The 18,587-nt window shown below is 38.9% G+C and overlaps 1 long non-coding RNA gene across 1 annotated transcript in view; it reads right to left on the bottom strand.

Annotated features, from left to right (window-relative positions):
• The window catches only part of LOC135214919 (uncharacterized), a 194,465-nt gene that overhangs the window by 60,021 nt on the left and 115,857 nt on the right, over window positions 1-18,587 (bottom strand). The gene's annotated exons all lie outside the window — the stretch shown is intronic.

The raw sequence follows: 18,587 nt of genomic DNA on the forward strand, positions 1-18,587 counted from the left end.
TCTTTTTCAATCAATAGTTTAAATCGTATCGGTTACACTTTTCCCCTGTTGCTATTTTTATCAGCTTCATTACCGGAACCATTAAAGCATGGTAGCAAGGAGCCCACGTTGTGATTGTTATTATGTGTTGTTGTTGTTTTTTGTGGTTGTAAATTGAAGACTTTCTCTTCATTTGTATTAGTGTTGGTATCCCTCTTATCTATATACCGCTATCGCAGCTCCTGTGTTCCAGTCTTTAACATGCCGGTACTTAATAAACATGGCTCAAGTGCTTCCACACGAAATGATTAATAATTAAATAAGTCGATAAAAAATGCGCATAATCACGAGGCGAGTGAAATTTAATATAATTATATTCTAATTACGCGAGTAACCCGACCGTCATACCCGATGAATTAGGTTGATTATGAGCAACGATCATTCATTCACATGGCACGAAGGTACAGAATAATTCCCCGCGAGAATTGAATTCCCCCCTTGTGGAATTTATTAGCCTGTACAGACGAGTCGGGTAAAGATTCAGAATAAGACGGTGGAGGTTTAAATTGAGCTAAGAGGTATATACATGAAAAAAAAAAAAAAAAAAAAAAAAAACCTGCTAGTCACGGGCACTGGAAACATGCGGGAAATTAACCTTCGTTTTTGCAAGCGGAGATTGCGTTATGTCTGAGCAAAAAATTAATTGTAGTGATTTTCTAAAATACTGTGGGCCAGTGGGTCTAGATATTGTCGGGAATTTACGAAAGCCTAGAGGTAAACATTAGTAGTCACTAACATTGATTAAATATTGAGGAAACGAACTCTCAATGAATCTTTATCGTAAGATAAAACGTCTGAATAAAAAGAAAAGAAAAAAAAATATAATTAGAGCTCGTGTAGAAATCGTGCAAAACCATCAAACTGCGACAGAAACATACAAAAAGGTATCCAAAAATGCACTGAATGATTTATCATCTACGGATGGCATTAAACATTGATGGAGCGAATATGCAATATATGAACCAATCACATGAAATATTTGGCTAAGGCAGGAGTGTTAGTTTATAACTATCAGACTGATGAGAGTTGTTTGGGGTGTAATGTATGTACAGTTTGTGTATGTGGATTTTATGTGCACAGAGAGAGAGAGAGAGAGAGAGAGAGAGAGAGAGAGAGAGAGAGAGAAACTTTTGCCGAACCATATACACACCATGATATAAATAATATATATATGTGTGTGTGTATACGTATATACGTACTGGTGGGAGAGAGAGAATCGGTGTGACAAACTGTTGCTGAACCATACACTCACTATTTTATATATTTAGATATATGTGTGTGTATGTATATATACAAATTAGTGTGAGAGAGAGAGAGAGAGAGAGAGAGAGAGAGAGAGAGAGAGAGAGAGAGACGTTTTGACAACTTTATGCAGAACCACATACCAGGTCTCCATGGGGGTGCCTTGAACGACCAATGTCCACGCAACAACAGTAATAGCGGAGACCGATAAAACAAAGGTAAATGAACCATAATGGGGGAGAAAGCGAGGGAGAAACCAAAAATTACGAAAACAGTACGAAAGGGGAAGTACGGAAACCGATAAGAGAGAGAATGCAAGAATAACCACGGGGAAGGAGAGAGAGAGAGAGAGAGAGAGAGAGAGAGAGAGAGAGAGAGAGAGGCTAAGACACTCATTACCATGCAGTATATGAGAGAAAAAAGACTGATAGATAGATGAGAGAAAGATCTCTGTTGAAAAAAGGGAGAGAGAGAGAACCATCTTCTCTTGTTCTTTAACTTTTATTCCAAGAAGGGAAGAATGGAAAGGCGTCCAACGTTTTTCACCGAATAAACTCTCAGAACTTTTTTAATAGGACGAACATTTTTTTCCCCTTTTTCTTAACTATTGTTTGCTTTATCATTTTCCAGCTGCTTCGCTGTGTGAGGCCTGTTAGGCTGTGCTTCTGAATTTGAGATATTTGTGCACCTTGAATTTAGCTTGTTAGGTTGTAATAATAATAAAAATAATAGTAATGCTAATTCATTTTGTCATGTTCCTCAAAAAATGTTGGAATATTTACCTCCCCCGTTAATGTTGTTCTTCATTCAATCTTCGTCAGCTCTTCATCAGCATCTTTCTTTGACTATCTTTAGGTAAATCAGCATCCCACTTATATGTTTGCGTTTTGCAAGAAAGCATGTTAAAAGGAAACATGTCTTGAAATTTATATCCACAAAAAAGTTAATATCTACTACTCGCATATTCATTAACGTCATCATTATGTGTCAAATGAATTAATTGTGACTTTAATTTGAACATGCAATCTAAATCCATTTATTTCTTTATAAGCCAATGTCTATGCGAACCGTTGGCTAATATCTTGTTTAACAGGTTTCTCGATGTCTTCATTCATTGTTTATTATAATTTCTGGTAGATGTAATCAATGACAAATCATCATCATAAAAGAAAAAAAGTTTGAACATCAGATCTAATTTCATTAGAGTGCGCGGGGCTTTTTCTTTCTTTCTTTCTTTTCTCCGTATGCTTCGTGAGTAGATAACCCATTCATAAAATCCATTCAACCCGTTACACCCCTTCTCTCTTGCCCCGGCAGAGAGAGAGAGAGAGAGAGAGAGAGAGAGAGAGAGAGAGAGAGAGAGAGAGAGGCGATATCAAAGTTATGCAACGGAGAATTTAGGCCAAATCTTTAAGATGACTATCGAGAAAGTGAATCTGGAATTCTCTCGTCTTACATTCAACAGGTGATAACAACTTACGAGAGAGAGAGAGAGAGAGAGAGAGAGAGACTCTCTCTCAGCGGCTTTGTAAAGAGGCAATAAGACCGTTAAAATCGACCACCAATCAGCATAAAAGACAATTAAGTCGAAACCAATCGGCGTCCTCTACAATTACGTCACCGCCAATCAGCACTTGCCACAGTTATGTCACCGCCAATCAGCTGTTGCAATGACCTCGCCAGTAAGGCGTCATAGATCTCACGTTTAATGTCTTGATGTTGCGTACGAAGTTGGGTTTAAAGTTATGCCAGCGTCGTGAACGATGAAATGCGGGAAAGACGGCCGCCTCCGCCGCCTGTGTGAGGTCTCTCTCCCCCATTTGAGAACGCAATCGATTTGTATTTAAGCTTTCATAGTTTTCAGATTTATTCGTTTCCTTGTTATTACTGTTCGCTGGGAATTTCCGTCTTCTTGAGACGCTTCATCTTCTCCATTCAGTCCATTTTATCGCTTAGGATAATGCACGGGAAATGAACAGTCCTGTGTGTGATAAACTGAACAATAAAAAATAAGCAAATAAGGTAAAGAGGTACGAGTGGAGTTCTTATTCTCAAAAGAACGAAATATCAACGAACCTTTAAAAAAAGATAGAGACTGCTCTTTGTGAAGGGGAAAAATGAGAAACAAAAGTGTACATAAGAGTGGGTTTTAAGAATAGATATTTTAATCAACAGTTGGCCAATAGTAGTCCATTCATTGTGACATTGGAGTCGTCCGTCGGCACTCTATGATAATGATGGTAATATATCACTATTATACCTCACGCGCCAAAGCGAGCGTGAATACTTTAGTGGGACATTCGTTATCTTTCTTTCTGTTTCGTTTGTTTGTTTGTTTCATCCCTTTTATGCTCGTTCCCAGGGTGATTTGTTTTCATGATTAAATAAAGGGTTGAATGGAAGGGGAGGAGGGGGAGGAGGAGGTGGTGGTAGGGAGGCTTTTTTATTTTGGTTTCATTATTGCCTTTTATGTAATAAAAGATGACTAACGTGACGAATATGAGGAATTGGGATGAAAGGACGACGTCGAGTGGAGAGGAACAAACTATAAGGCAAAAACAACAGTATGAAAAGTTAAAATAAAAGCGTCCGCTGACAGATTGAAATACAGAAAAAAGACGGTAAAACAAGGAAGCCAAATAAAAGAAAAACGGCGGGCCGATTAAAAGAGTGAGAAAAAGACAGATCGCGTGGTTAAAAGGTAGCATACTTTACAAGAGCAATAAACGGGCCGAAGAGGCACGTTAATCCGTGAAATAATTTATGGATAAGATTTATTACCCAAACAAGGGATGGGTTGGGGCGCCTCTCTCGTTCGTTCCTTCGTTCTTTCTTTCTTTCTTTCTCTCTCTGTCTCTCGGTTTCTCTCCTTTCGGGAATTGATTCTTTAGAATATAAAACTCGTTTCTTTCACTTCTGCCACAACACCTGTAGAGTTTACCTGGGCTCGGGGGACACGGCTGTGATAGATTAATTAGCCGATGGGATGGTCGGTGGGGGGAAGGGAGGGGTTAGGGCGAGAAGGAGAGGCCCGAGAGTTCTGTAATTAGTGCATTTACAAATGAGGTCATTAATTTTCATTGGTCATTAAAAGTTCGTATTTGTCTCTTGCTTACGGACAGACACAAGAGGAGCAGAGTTCAATTAAGCGAACTAAGACTTTTGACCCTATTAGCTGACTAATTACGAGTCTAACAATCGCAATAATCGCGGAAAAATAAGAAAAAAATCAAGCTGGTTTTCTTTTATATCTTAGCGGGGATTTAAGATTTATTTATTATTTTTTTTTTTGAAAGGGGGGCGGGGGGGTTTCGCTCTAAGCGCATATATCTTGCCTCTCTGCGTGTGCTTTTGCAATGTGAGGAGCCTAAATATAAAAGTGAAGTTAAAATTGCGTCACAAATCAGCCTCCTCTGATGTAGTCGTATCATGCACTGGCGTTTTTTGCACTCATTAGAGTGAGGTAGAAGTGTGTTCAGCCCTCCTGATTATTGGTTTGTACTCCAAAGGCAGTCTGGAGCTCAGGGCGTTGTACATCCATTCCTTCTAATTCTTCCTAGAATTATCGGCTTCTTCTTCTTCCAGCGTTTCCTAGAATTATCCAGTGCTCCTAACATTTTCGAGGATTATCTAGGACTCCAACCCCCCCCCCCTTTTTTTTTTTTTTTTTCATTTGTATTATCCGTTATTTCCAAACCTTTCTTCCATTTGGTGAATTTTAACATTGCTTAGGATTGTCCATTTTTTAAAGACGTGACTGTATTTTCCAGTGCGGTTAACGTCACTTCTTTACTAATAATTGCTTCTAAGAATTTTTAGAATTATCCTAAGCATTTAACGTGCCAGGTAACTGTCCATTTCCTCTTAACACCTTCTTGAATAACTATTATTGAGACACTGTCAGTCTCGTATTTGAGAGAATGAAACATTACTGCAAAAGAAAAAAAACCTGCATCCCCACTAATGGTCTGTTAATATTTTATATTTATAGGTCCTATTATGGCTCCCAGCCCGGAAAAACAAAAAGACATTTTTGAGAATAATTTCTCATTTTCAAGCCACATAGGAAGACGTCTATCGCTGCTGAAATATACCTGTAGAAGAGGATCAGAATGCTAACATCTCGTATTAAGAAACATTTTTAGCTTTTGTACTTTAGAAACTCAAGAGGCAGAACGAGATGAAACGTGATTCTCCTAAAGGAAGTGGAAAAACAATCACTCAGGCTGGAAAATGCTGTTAGACTGTAATCAAAAAATGCTGTTAGACTGTAATCAAGCCATTTAATGCCAGATCAAAAGGAAGCACTTCACTGCGGCGTTTCTTTTGTTCTTGCTCCTTCGTTAGGGGTAATTTTGTTATTTGTTTTTCTTGCGCTCTTGTTTCCCGTGCCGTAAAAGGAGTAGTACTTACTAACACTGTGACGATAGTAATAAAATATAATAATATCCTTTCCAGTAATTTAAAGAAGTGAAGGTAATGGTGATGAAAATTGCGGAAATGCTGTATGTATGTCTTTTCGCTTAATCTCTAGCTCCTTCTTTCCTTTCATCCTTGGCTAGATATGAGGTACCGGTACGTGTGTGTATATATATGTGTGTGTGTGTGTGTGTGTGTGGTTTAGTCGCGAATCGAGATCAGTTTAATATAATTGTTGTAAAACTGACACATCATTATAAGACAATTGAATTACGCGGTACATATGTATGTATGTATGTATGTATGTATATAGTATATATATATAATATACAATATAATATTATATATATAATTATATAGTATATATCTATATAATTAATATACATATATAGTATATATATATATATATATACATGATATATATATATATATATATATATATATATATATATATATGCGTGTTCGTTTGATTTTACGCATTTTTAATTTTTACAGAAAGTCACAACCTTTACTTCGTGTTGTATACCCCAATTGGTAAGGGGTGTGTGCGTGTGTGTTTTTTTTTATATATATTATTCCTTGAGTGATCCTTTTTTTTATATAGTTCTTGCACCCCTGATGAAAAAATGAAATCGTTGGCGTGCGATCAATAAATCATTATCGTAATCATCCTTGGTTTGCGGATCACACTCCCTAGCCAACCCATTCCCCACCTCTACTCCCAGGGCCACCAACAATCTTCGAGACCCTTCCCCCCACCCCCCCACCCCTTCCTCCTCCCTTCTCCTCCTCACACCTATCCTGAGTCTTTCTTTGTCGCCATGTCACGTGACCATCGATTGTTGAATTGAAATCTGAACTTCAGAGCAAGAAAGTAATCCTCCTTGCCTCGTCAACTACTTTGTCCCTGGAGAGAGAGAGAGAGAGAGAGAGAGAGAGAGAGAGAGAGAAGGGTATGTGTGTGTTTTGTGGAAGAGTAACTTTTTTTTTTTTTAAATTGCCAAGGTCTCGCCTGACAGTTTTTATTCGTTTGCCGTGCTTTTTCATGCGCTATGTTTTTTTTCCTCGCATGATAGTTTTTTGCCTCCCTATTTCAGAGAAAATTCAGCCAAGTCCCTCGCTGAATTTCTTCGAAGTTTTTGCAGTATCATCGTCGTGCTCTCTGCTCGACGGGCGGCAATCACGCGCGTTCCTTCGTGTTATGTTCCGAAGAATTTAAAATGTCCCGGAGTCTTCGAGGGAAAAACTTTATATCGTTGGAGTCTCTCTCTCTCTCTCTCTCTCTCCTCTCTCTCTCTCTCTCTCTCTCTGCGCCTGTGACCTTTGCTCTTGTGCAACCATCTTGAGATAAACCAATTAATCATCAATCAACCAATCTCTCCCCCTTTTTACGGACCACCTTAATCTGACATAAACAAACTCTCTCTCTCTCTCTCTCATTAAGACTTGTGCTGGCGTCATCCCGGAGACACAGGTCCTCATTTCGTCGCCGCCCACCACCGACAGCGCCAACAGCAGAAGCAGGGGCGGCATCACCATCGACAAGGGACGTGTCAAGGGGGAAAAGGCCTCCCACGCAAGTCTTGGGTTACACTTTTCCACGGTTCTCTCTCTCTCTCTCTCTCTCTCTCTCTCTCTCTCTCTCTCTCTCTCTTTCATATGTTTGTGTGTCTTTTTTTTGTTTTTTAGAATAATTTATTCTGCCGTTTTGTCTAGATTTTTTCTCCATTCTAATAGTTTATTTATCAGTATAAATATCATTGTATCCTAAATTCTACTTTTTTATTTTTTTCACTATAAATATTATTTTATTTTTTTCAGAATAAGTATCTTAGCAGCCTTTTTTATATTATTTTGTAAGTATAAATATGGTTTTTGTATTCGGCTATTTATTTTTTCAGTATAAGTAGCTCTGCATTTTTTCATCATATACGTCTTCTTTATTCTGTCTGTATAAATATCATTGCATCTCCCAATTTGCTGCCTTTATCTCTTTTTTCTTTTACATCCCTCTTACTCATTCTCTCTTTGGCACTAAGTTCCTCCGAAATCTTACTTTACTCCTCTGTTCTCTCAATATATCCCAATTTCTCGGCTGGCTCCCAACTCAGGAAGGAGAGAGAGAGAGAGAGAGAGAGAGAGAGAGAGAGAGAGAGAGAGAGAGAGAGAGAGAGACTTCTCGTCGTAAATACCCTACATTGGCCTTCAATAATTCAATTAATTCCTCTTTCGACGTAATTCTCCTTCCGTGCTTCCGATTTTTCATTCCCTCCTTCTCTTACATTCGGAGAATTTATATAGGGCTCAGGGAAGAGAACTGGAGGGAGAGACCGTTCGGGGGGTGAAGGGGGGGAAGGATCTCCCTTATAAGTTTTGCGTCTTATTTATTATTATTATTATTATTATTAAACAATATAAAGCTTTATATATATATATATATATATATATAATATATATACATATACATATACATACATACATACATACATACATTAGTTCAATTTCCTTTGAAATAATTTTTGAGGAATTTTGCTACTTTTGATTACTTTTATAAATTATTATTATTATTATTATTATTATTATTATTATTTTATTATTATTATTATTATTATTATTATTATTATTATTATTATTATCCACCTTCTCTCTCCTGTTGTCTCAGAGGATTTTACTGCTGGCGTTTCTGCTCTTCTCCTTTATTCGCCTTCCTTTCCTTCGGAGCTCCTTTTGATTGCCTTTCCCGTAAGTCTCCGCAATTGTGACCTGACATGACCTTCCTTTGACCTCGTCTCTCTTTTCGCAAATTCATTATCGCTCTTTCGCCCAACTTCTGCTGATTTTCTTTTTCCGTTATAACCAGACACTTTTTTACCTCTCTCTCTAAAAAAAGAAAGTTGAATTCACTGTCGCTGTCTGAAATAATCTGGTTGTGCACCATAAGACTAAAAGTGTTGTCACTAAATTACATTCTTCTGTCTTTTGTCTGCTTGTCTGTCTCTTTGTCTCGTCCGTCTACCTTTGTCTGTTTGTGTTGCCTATCTGTCTATTTCCTTTTGTTCTGTTTGATTCTTTTTGTCTGCCTTCTGTCTTTATACTGCAGTCTCTTTGTCCGTCGCTTTTTCCATGTCTATCTCTATATTTCCCTCTCTCTCTCTCTCTCTCTCTCTCTCTCTCTCTCTCTCTCTCTCTCTCTCTCTCTCTCCTACCCCCTCCCCTCAATAACATCCTTCCATGTAGTTCCTAATCCACTTCCATTTATTTATTTAATCCCTCTGGCACACGTTCCCCCATTAATTGGCTTAACTCTGCCGTGTGCTAAGTCTGTTTGTCTTTTTAAGACATTACGTCTCTCTCTCTCTCTCTCTCTCTCTTATTTTTTATTTTTTTTACGCTTCTCTCTCTTTTTCTCTTTACATTTCTCTCAGCCATTCAACTATCATCTCTTTCGAACCCATGCGACGCAGTTATCGTTTTATTTTTGCCGTAACCTTATTTCCATTCGCCATTGGTAATTTTATCCACGGTAGACCTGTTCTTTATTATTATTATTATTATTATTATTATTACTATTATTAATTGTTGTTGTTGTGAATGAAGCAGATTCCTCCGTTTCTTTGTGAATTGTATGGCAGTGGCACCATTCCAATAATCTAACAAATTTTTGCTTTCATTTGTCTCGTATTTTTTCCTCGTTATAGTCTATTCATCCACTTCTCTTCCATCATCTCGTTGCTAATTTTTCTATTGCTAACTGTCATATTTCTCTCTCTAACTTTTCATCTATAATTTTTTTTTCGGACAGGATTTTTTCTATAGTGTAGTGAGTTACTACAATACATTTTTTATCGGATTCCTATGATCTCTAAATATAGCTTCTTTTTCACAGCTCACTTTTTATGGAAATGTAATGAATTCTTTATTACGCTTTTGTACAAAACTACTAATTTTTATGTTCATATATCCATATATATAATATAAATATACACGTATATAATATATATATATATATATATAATATATATATATATATATATATATATATATATATAGTGCATGTACATTTGTGTACGTTTTGGAGAGAGCGAGAGCAGTAAATACATCATATCTTGACCATGGATCCATTTTCGAAATTGGGTTGACCTTGCCGTAGGCTTTCTTGAGAGGAATGTGGGTGATTTTTTTTCCCCCCTTAGAAAGTTCAGTCTAATCTTTCTTCTGTTGGTGGCATCTGATGCCACATTGTAGTACTTAAGAAATCTGGACTTCATTCAGGTTCTCCAAAAATGGATGTTGTATTTCTATATTGCGATATTCCAAAGTGTCCAGTTCATCGTATCCGGATGGGTGTGAACTTAATTTTAGCTTGCGCATTTTTGTGACCGCTGTGAATGAGCTTCGAAGAATTGAAAAATGAACTGTTACCACTGGCATGGCAGCGGTTCAGTAGGAGGTCTTGAGAGAAAGTTGAAATTTTGGTTTCTTTGCTGTGGTGATGAATGGGAACGTTGGGTGCGAATTCCAAGTTTTCTCTGGGTAGTACGGCACCGTATGAGAGCGAGTAAGAATGAACCGAAGCCTGACTTCAACTTGTAATTACTTTTTTTTTTTGCTAATTAAGTGTCTTGTGTGTCGCTTGTAAGTTCGAAATTTCTTCAAGTTAAATAAATGCTGTTCTGGAATTTTATTTTCCATGTTAATTTTGCCTACTTTATTACTTGGTCAAATGTTACCTACATATTTCCTCATCCTGGGGTGCGAGTAATATTTGATCGTGAGATGTTCACAAAGGTAATTTTCCTGTAAGTGTGTGTGTGTGTGTATATATATATATATATATATATATACTATATATATATATATATATATATATATTATATAATGGGGGTATAGTGCTTTTTCCGTTTCAAAACAATTCCTAAAATATCTGAACATCATCTCGTAGGCAACCGCGATTATTATCTTACGAATGCTAGAAAGGCGTTTTGTACTTCTTTCATTACGAGGATTAACACATTTGTAAATTACTTATTCCTTAGCACAGTATACAATATCTTGTTATACGTATTATTCACTGTATTCCAGGGCGTTTAGTACATATTTTTCCCCGTGAATGTAAGGTTTCTCATGTATGTAAATGTACGTCAGTATATATATAGGAGTGCCCGATAAGTGTGGCACAAATGTCGGGGTCGAAGTACCAACTCTGTTATGGTTTGTTACTTGTGCCAAACAAGTATACTACCTTTTATGTCAAGTATCATTTTTTCATTGGTTTTCTGTTCAGTATTTACCTTTTTTGGCCCCTTTGTTAAGCACCCACGAATCACAGTGTCAACAAATCATTTCCCGTCATCCTCATTCTTTGGACCGATGATCATTTTTCCATAACAGTGATTGATTTGGGGATCTTGAAAGGTTTCCCAGTACTGACATTCCAAATCACTAAATTATGGGCCGTCCAGGGGCTCCATTATTTTAGACTTCATTGCGGAATATCTAGTAATGTTTTAATCAACACCCTCAAATGTTGGGTACTGAAATTCAAATTACTGACAGACATGCATACTCACACACACCCACAGACGCATATTGGAATGTGTGTATGTGTGTGTGTGTTTTTTTTTCGTTAGTGAACTTCTTTGTGCTTTTATCAATCCCGGTGACGATGAAGTAAGAAATACTTTAAAATTTCCGAAAATTTCTTCTGCTTTTATCGGAATCTCAATTTTTCGACTCTTGCATTTCTCGTCTCCCGTTTATTTTTTTTTCTTTGAATCTCTCTCTCTTCTCTCTCTCTCTCTCTCTCTCTCTCTCTCTCTCTCTCTCTCTCTCTCTCTCTGTCTTCTCCCCCTTTTGCTTTTGGACCAAATCACGTGTGGCGAGATAGACCGTAATCAGCCTTAGATACGCTTTAATCCTCTTCTCTTCCCTACCTTCCCCCTCCCTTCCCCTGCCCTGTAATCACACTCCTTTCTCTACCCCCGTGCCAACCCTCCACCCCCTCCCCACCCCCACCCCCCCACCCCCCGTTCCTCCTACCCACCCCAAATCACAGTGTCTAACTCCCCCAGCTATCCTTATATCCATCCTCGCAACAACTATTCACATCCTTACCTTCCTTGCCTCTACCAAGGTCCCTCTCCCCATCTCCCTCCCCCCCCCTCCCCCCCCCCATGATCCCCTGACCCCACCCCTCCTCTCCGTCCCATTGCTTGGCCGACGGCAAGGGCGAAATTGGCTCGCGACGCGGATTCTAGTTCGTAAATCCGAGCGAAAAGGTAGTCATTTTTGTCATATTTCTCCCCTGATTACCGTCATTTGCCGATGCATCCGTAATTAGTCTTCTATTTTTTTTTCTTCATTTTTTTTACCACGATCCATCGCAAGGGGGGTTGGGATTAGTTTTTTTTTTTCTTCCTTTTTTTTTCTTCTCTCCTTTTTTCGCCCGTGGGTCCCGCAGACCGCCCTTGAAACTGTTAAAGATATAAATCATCATTTAATTATAGCACTAGGCGTGTTTGAGATAATGAAAGCACAGGTGCCATAATAAATGTATGATGCAAGCGTGTGTGTGTGTGTGTGTGTGTGTGTGTGAGTGCGTGTATGCGCGTGATGCGAGCATGTACGTGCGCATGCGTGTCTGCAAGTGTAATTGCTATATGGTCTGGTGGTAAATACTTGAGTATAATATTGATAACTATCGCATGCCTAGACGGACACTGGAATGGATAATTTATGCTTGCAGACTGATAGATACGCTGATCAAAAGTTCTGTGATACGAGAGAAGGAGAGAGAGAGAGAGAGGAAATCAGTTGTTGATCTGACCAGAAAGATGAAGAACTAATTGGAGAACAAAAAGTAGACTATGATATTGAGAACATGTCTAGGAAGTTTGCATGTCTATGGCTTTTCCTATGTTATGACATCATATTTTGAGAATATTATTGGATTTGAACTTAGTGAATTAAAGAGTTGAACTTAGTGAATTAAAGAGTTCCTTCAAATAATTCTTCCTTGGCTTGCTTCATACCGGGGACTGTCTCCATCCATCCGTTCTGTTGCTACGTTGATTGATTTAATTCGTTTTTTATTGTTGCTGATATTGCTAAAGGATGAGCTATTCGGTCAGAAAAAATAAAAAATATAACACTAGGATATATATATATATATATACTATATATTTTAATTTAATATTATAATATTATATATAATAATCTATATATAATATATATATATATAATAATGTTTCTGAGATGAAATTGCAGCCTCATACCTTTCTTTACCCCTGGCTGCTATGAATGTCCACTCAATTCCTAATTCACGAAGCTTATAACAGCAGACGTACAACGGATTTCTTAGGAAACAGGCCCATAAGTATTTTTTCCCCGTGGGATCGATTTCAGGTAAAGTCAGATAGGTAGTAACTGTTGAGCTCCTTGGATCGCACTCATGGACACGGGTGCTTACAGCTACGTAATTTTAAGGTATAAATGAGAACGAGGCATAGGACAGAAATCGGTGGAGACGACTCATTCGCAATGGCGACCCCATATAAAAATGGGTTTAAGCTAGGAAGAAGAAGATGTATATATGTGTTTCAGTTTATAGCCTTAGTGTAAACTGCAGAACTTAAATTTGAACGAAGGCAGATGCTGACATGTAGGCTCGCATTCCGGCTACGTGACAGCACATGATCAGTTAATAGTTTGGATGACCTTAATAAATATCTCGAAAAACATCTCTAATCCCCAACAATAGCCCGCCTTGTATTCCTCTGCAAGCCTTCAGCAACCTTCGAAAAAAAAATCAGAACAAATCTCATAGAAAGCAGAACCATTAAATTCAGAAGGTAGATGCTGAAAGCAGCAAAGAATGGAGGAGGGAGTCTTGTCGGCCTGAAAAATAGAACCTTGTCATCGCGGCCTATGCACTCTTTGCCTCTTTATCGAGTGGTGGCGAATTCGAGTACACGGCCTATTATTTTCTTCGACATTTATGACGTTCATGAGCACATTCCAGACTGAACCCTGAAAAGAGAGAGAGAGAGAAGAGAGGAGATGAGAAGAGAGGAGAGGAATAAGGAGAGCCTCCAAAAAGGTGGCGTGGTCAAAAACTAAATACAGCAAACTGGCTATAGAAATGAGAGAGAGAGAGAGAGAGAGAGAGAGAGACTATGGCCAAAGCGTGAGTTGGAGAATGGGATGATTAGGAAATGGGTGTCAGGTTGGTGTAGGGGGAGGAATGGGTAGGGGGAGGGGGGCAGGTAGTAAAGGACGGTGGTTAAGAGGCGGTTGAGAGCATCCACCATAACGTTTCTGCAGACGCCTCAATTACACCGCGTACAAATTATAAATTACCATATTCATTCGGGTAATTATTAGGCGAGGTGATTTGGACCCCTCGCCTCCAGGTGAGCTCTCGTGTACTCTTATCAAATGTAGGGTACAAATGTACACTCACGTAAAATGTTTGTCTTGTCGGCTGCGGAAAGGATGGGGAAGGCTTTAAGGGGGGGGGGGTTGGGTGGGAGTGAAATGAGCTGGGGAAGAAGAGTTTGTTTAGAGAACGATCCTTTGTTTACTTGTAAAAATGCTGTGTTTGCTTATTTTTGTTTTCTTAGTGATTGTCTGTGGCACAGTAAATAATACGTCAAGAATATATATATATATATATATATATATATATATTTATATATATATATATATATATATATATATATGTGTGTGTGTGTGTGTGTGTATATATATATGTGTGTGTGTGTGTGTATATATATATAAATGGGTGAGTATAAATATTTATAAAGACATTAAAATGTAAAACCTTTTAAAAAACAGGGAAATCGGATTTTGTTTTTTTGAAAGAACTTTAATCTGACACCGTTTTTAATTAGTTTATAGCTTGGTGCTTGCCCTTTTATCCTTTCCGTAAATGGAAGCGGACATTTAATAAGGACAATAAACCGAAGTCCCTACATGAAGGCATAGCGTTTCATCATAACGCTCTCTCTCTCTCTCTCTCTCCTCTCTCTCTCTCTCTCTCTCTCTCTCTCTCTCTCTCTCTCTCTCATGTGACACTGGTCGGAATACTGCCTAGAGATGAAACACAGCACGTACAATATATTCCTTAGCTAGCTACTGATTTAATTTCTCAAATATTATAGTTATTAAGACGTGGGCGACCATTGGTGATCCTGCACTACACCTCCCAAGAATCCAGAGAAACTGGTTGCCTGCCGTTCCTCGAAGTTATTGGAAAGTACCTCGGCGGGTAGGAAGGAGTGCGTTCTATGCTGAATTCTGCGAGATACGTAGAAGACAATTTCCAGCCGAAAGCTTTTACTACGTGGTCGGGCATTGAATTTTACTCTTCGTCGTACTTTTTGTTTGCTGCAATCTAATTAACTTTTGTAATAACAAAAGCCCCGAACGAAAAGGGATAGTAGGAAAAAGAGATCTATGGAATTTTTACACTTCTGGCTAATGAGAGTAGAATTAGATTAAGTGGCACATTTTCAAGCCTCAGTAAAAATCGCATACGATAGATTATTGCAGGAGTAAAATAATTTCGAGCATGATAAAACAGTGCTTTGATTTCCGGGTGTTTCATCGGAAAAAACGGAATTTAATATCTGACGTATCTCCATAATTGGAGAGAGAGAGAGAGAGAGAGAGAGAGAGAGAGAGAGATGGTGAAGTTGAGTGGGGGAAGGAGAGATGGTCCAGGGTATGCGAAGGGAGTCTCTCTTCTGACGAGTCATTCAACCCTGTCCAGCCAGCAAGCAACGGTACAGGTTAGGCGGTGTGCCTGTCACGCCTGCAAGCGCACACACATACACGCACACACACAAACACACACATGCACATATACACACTCAAACACACACGCTGCTGCTGCTGCCGCCATTGCTTGCGCACACGTACACACACTCACACAAGCCACCCGCTGACTGCCTTAAGACCTCTGCTTCAGCGAAAGGTATTTTTTTTTCTCCTCTTGCTCTCTGTTATGTACTAAATTGAGAAAGAGAGATGGAACCCTATCCTCAAAGGGGTGAAATAGACCCGTCTTTCCCCGTCTTCTCTCTCGAGCTTTTCCCATCAAAAGGTTCCATCTGGGATCACTTTACTCCATTCATTGCTGAATTACAAATATATAATGGCTGTGTAATTAATACGTAATGTACAAAAGACAGAGAGAGAGAGAGAGAGAGAAGATAGAGAGAGAGAGAGAGAGAGAAGGGGGGGGGGGGGGATAGAAACCCAAGTACGAGGCTTTGAATAGACATCATGAAAAGTTTTCGGACATATCGTCCCTCCTATTGCTATGACTTCCGAGTAGAAGAGATAATTTCGATACTGTTCGAGAATTATAATCAAATCCTCGCACTTGTGGTTTATGAAAAGAAGGAGTCTTTACTCAGCGCCCCTATACTTTCTGAAATGTTGTGGACTTCGGGGCCGTAAGAAGGTCCCCCCCCCCCCCCCCCCCCCACCCCCCCCCCCCCCCCCCCCCCCCCCCCCCCCCCCCCCCCCCCCCCCCCCCTCCCCCCCCCCCCCCCCCCCCACTACCGCCCCTCTTCCTAAAACCATTATTTTCTTCATATGCCCATTAGGACTTGAATGTTGTCACCACAGGAAGTTTCTTCTTTGCTATTTCTTAATTAGGTCAAGATTATATCAGGCAAGTTATTTTGAAAGCATGTTATATTTTACATATTTTAGTAAATAAGAATAGTAAATTGTTTTTCTATCTTCTTTACTTCCAGTATCATCCTTTTTAAAAGTAAGTGAGCATTTTTCTGTATAATAATACATTCAACATTTTTAACCTTAATTTTTTGTTTGTTTGCTGTTTCACTTTAAACCGACCGGATTACTTTAATTTCCCTGCATTAGGGGAGTCAGTGAACTCCTTAAATGATCCCGTTGGTGACTACTTGAGCGTGGACGATAGATTAGATTGATTGACAGAGCTGGGTCTCTGTGATCGTGCCCCGTCTAAACCCTGGAAAGCCCAGGCAGAGGTTCGTACACCGTGAAGTTTAGTGAGAAAATAAACGCCCACAGTATTTTCTCGTTGGGTGAATTCTGAGGACGCATTTACACTCGAAATCTATTTTGTGAAATGGTACATCTATGGATGTATTTATGGCTTTTGTGGCAATCTTATAGAGTCAGTCCGGACATGGCTACATAAGATGAAAACCAGAAAGTTTAATAATTGGCGGTGTTAGTCTCTTGGGAGTTAATTTGCATTTTTGTATTTGCCCAGGATAAGTGAGCACATATTTATGTTTCACTGAATTGAAGGATTTCACTCAAATATTATTGGGATGTTTTCAGTGGCGTGACGCTGCGGAAGGACACACACACACACACACACACACACACAGAATATTCCAGTCAAGAATTTCTTCGCGAAATCTGCTTGACCTTTGGTGAACCATTCCATACCGTGTCACACTTTTCTTCCAGGCTACAAGCGCCGTTTATCTCCCTTGCTTTAAGAACTAGTGGATCTTCAGATGATTTAAGCTGAGATTTAAAAAAAAAAATCCGATTACGTCGTGCGCGCCTAGGAATGTTTCTTCCAATTGATTGATACCTTAGGTCGTGTGAAATGTTAGAAAAAAAAAAAAATTCTTCTTGCTCCATAGAGTATGTTTTCACCATAATATACAGAGAGAGAGAGAGAGAGAGAGAGAGAGAGAGAGAGAGAGAGAGAGAGAGATTAATTGCTAAGTGTGATTTCATTACCTCTTCGCCTTTCATCTTCCCTGTTAAGGTGTAGCCTTCATCTTCATAAAAGGTCCCATCCCCCAAATACCCGCTAAAATATGGAGCAAAAAATTAAGGTCTAGTTACACATGTAGAGCCACTCCGTCGATAACATCTGACGTTTTTCCCATTTCAATCATTGCCTTGCCCAGAGGGTATGCTCAATTGTTTTAGAATCTTCCTTTGGTGTTTTTTTTTTTTTCTGTAATGCAGATTGAATTTATGTTGTGGGGCAAATATAATGTATGTGCTTTTGTGTTGCATGTAAATAAGGGAATGATTGAAGTAAGTGTGTGCAAATGATACTGTTAAAAAAACTTCTTGCAAATTAAAACAAAAGACCTATAAAGAGAGAGAGAGAGAGAGAGAGAGAGAGAGAGAGAGAGAGAGAGAGAAGACAAATCAGATACGGCTGCCGTAAATCAAATCGTGATCTTTTGTGATGTAAAACTGGGGTTTTAGCCAGGTAATTCCAAAGGCGTATTATCGGGCTGGTAAATCGACATACAGAAGAAACACATCCGACCCTGTATGAATGGGTAGGGAGGCGAGGAGGCGGGAGGCCCTACCTACCTACCTACCTACCGGTAAGTGATTACAGGTCTCAGCACCCAGTACTACTAATTTTACCCGCAACAATATTCATCCCGACCAGTTCATTCACTCTCGCTCGCCTTGTTTGTTTGGGTTTTTATTCATTCATTCATATGTTTCCGACGGGAAGGCGGAGATGGGGGCGGGGTTTTCATATTTCTTCATTTAAAGACTCTCTCTCTCTCTCTCTCTCTCTCTCTCTCTCTCTCTCTCTCTCTCTCTCTCTCGTTATATTCATTTTATTTGCCCATGTGACACAAATAAGAAATCAACCTTATGAAAATTCAGCCTTTCCTTTTGGATTATGATATTTATAAACCTTTTGGGTTATGATATTTATGAAGATTGGAATGTATAGTTTGCTTGTTGTGCCATTTTATTTTTGATTGATCTGGTATAGTTCCCATTTAAATTAAATAATTTGATAAGCTCAAAATGAAGTATTTTCATCCACTTTCATTACTCATAAGTCATATTGTAATTGTGTGATTGGTTGGGTAATGCTCGTTATCACT

The sequence above is a fragment of the Macrobrachium nipponense genome, chromosome 46 (assembly GCF_015104395.2).
Source record: "Macrobrachium nipponense isolate FS-2020 chromosome 46, ASM1510439v2, whole genome shotgun sequence".
NCBI classification, from domain to species: domain Eukaryota; kingdom Metazoa; phylum Arthropoda; class Malacostraca; order Decapoda; family Palaemonidae; genus Macrobrachium; species Macrobrachium nipponense.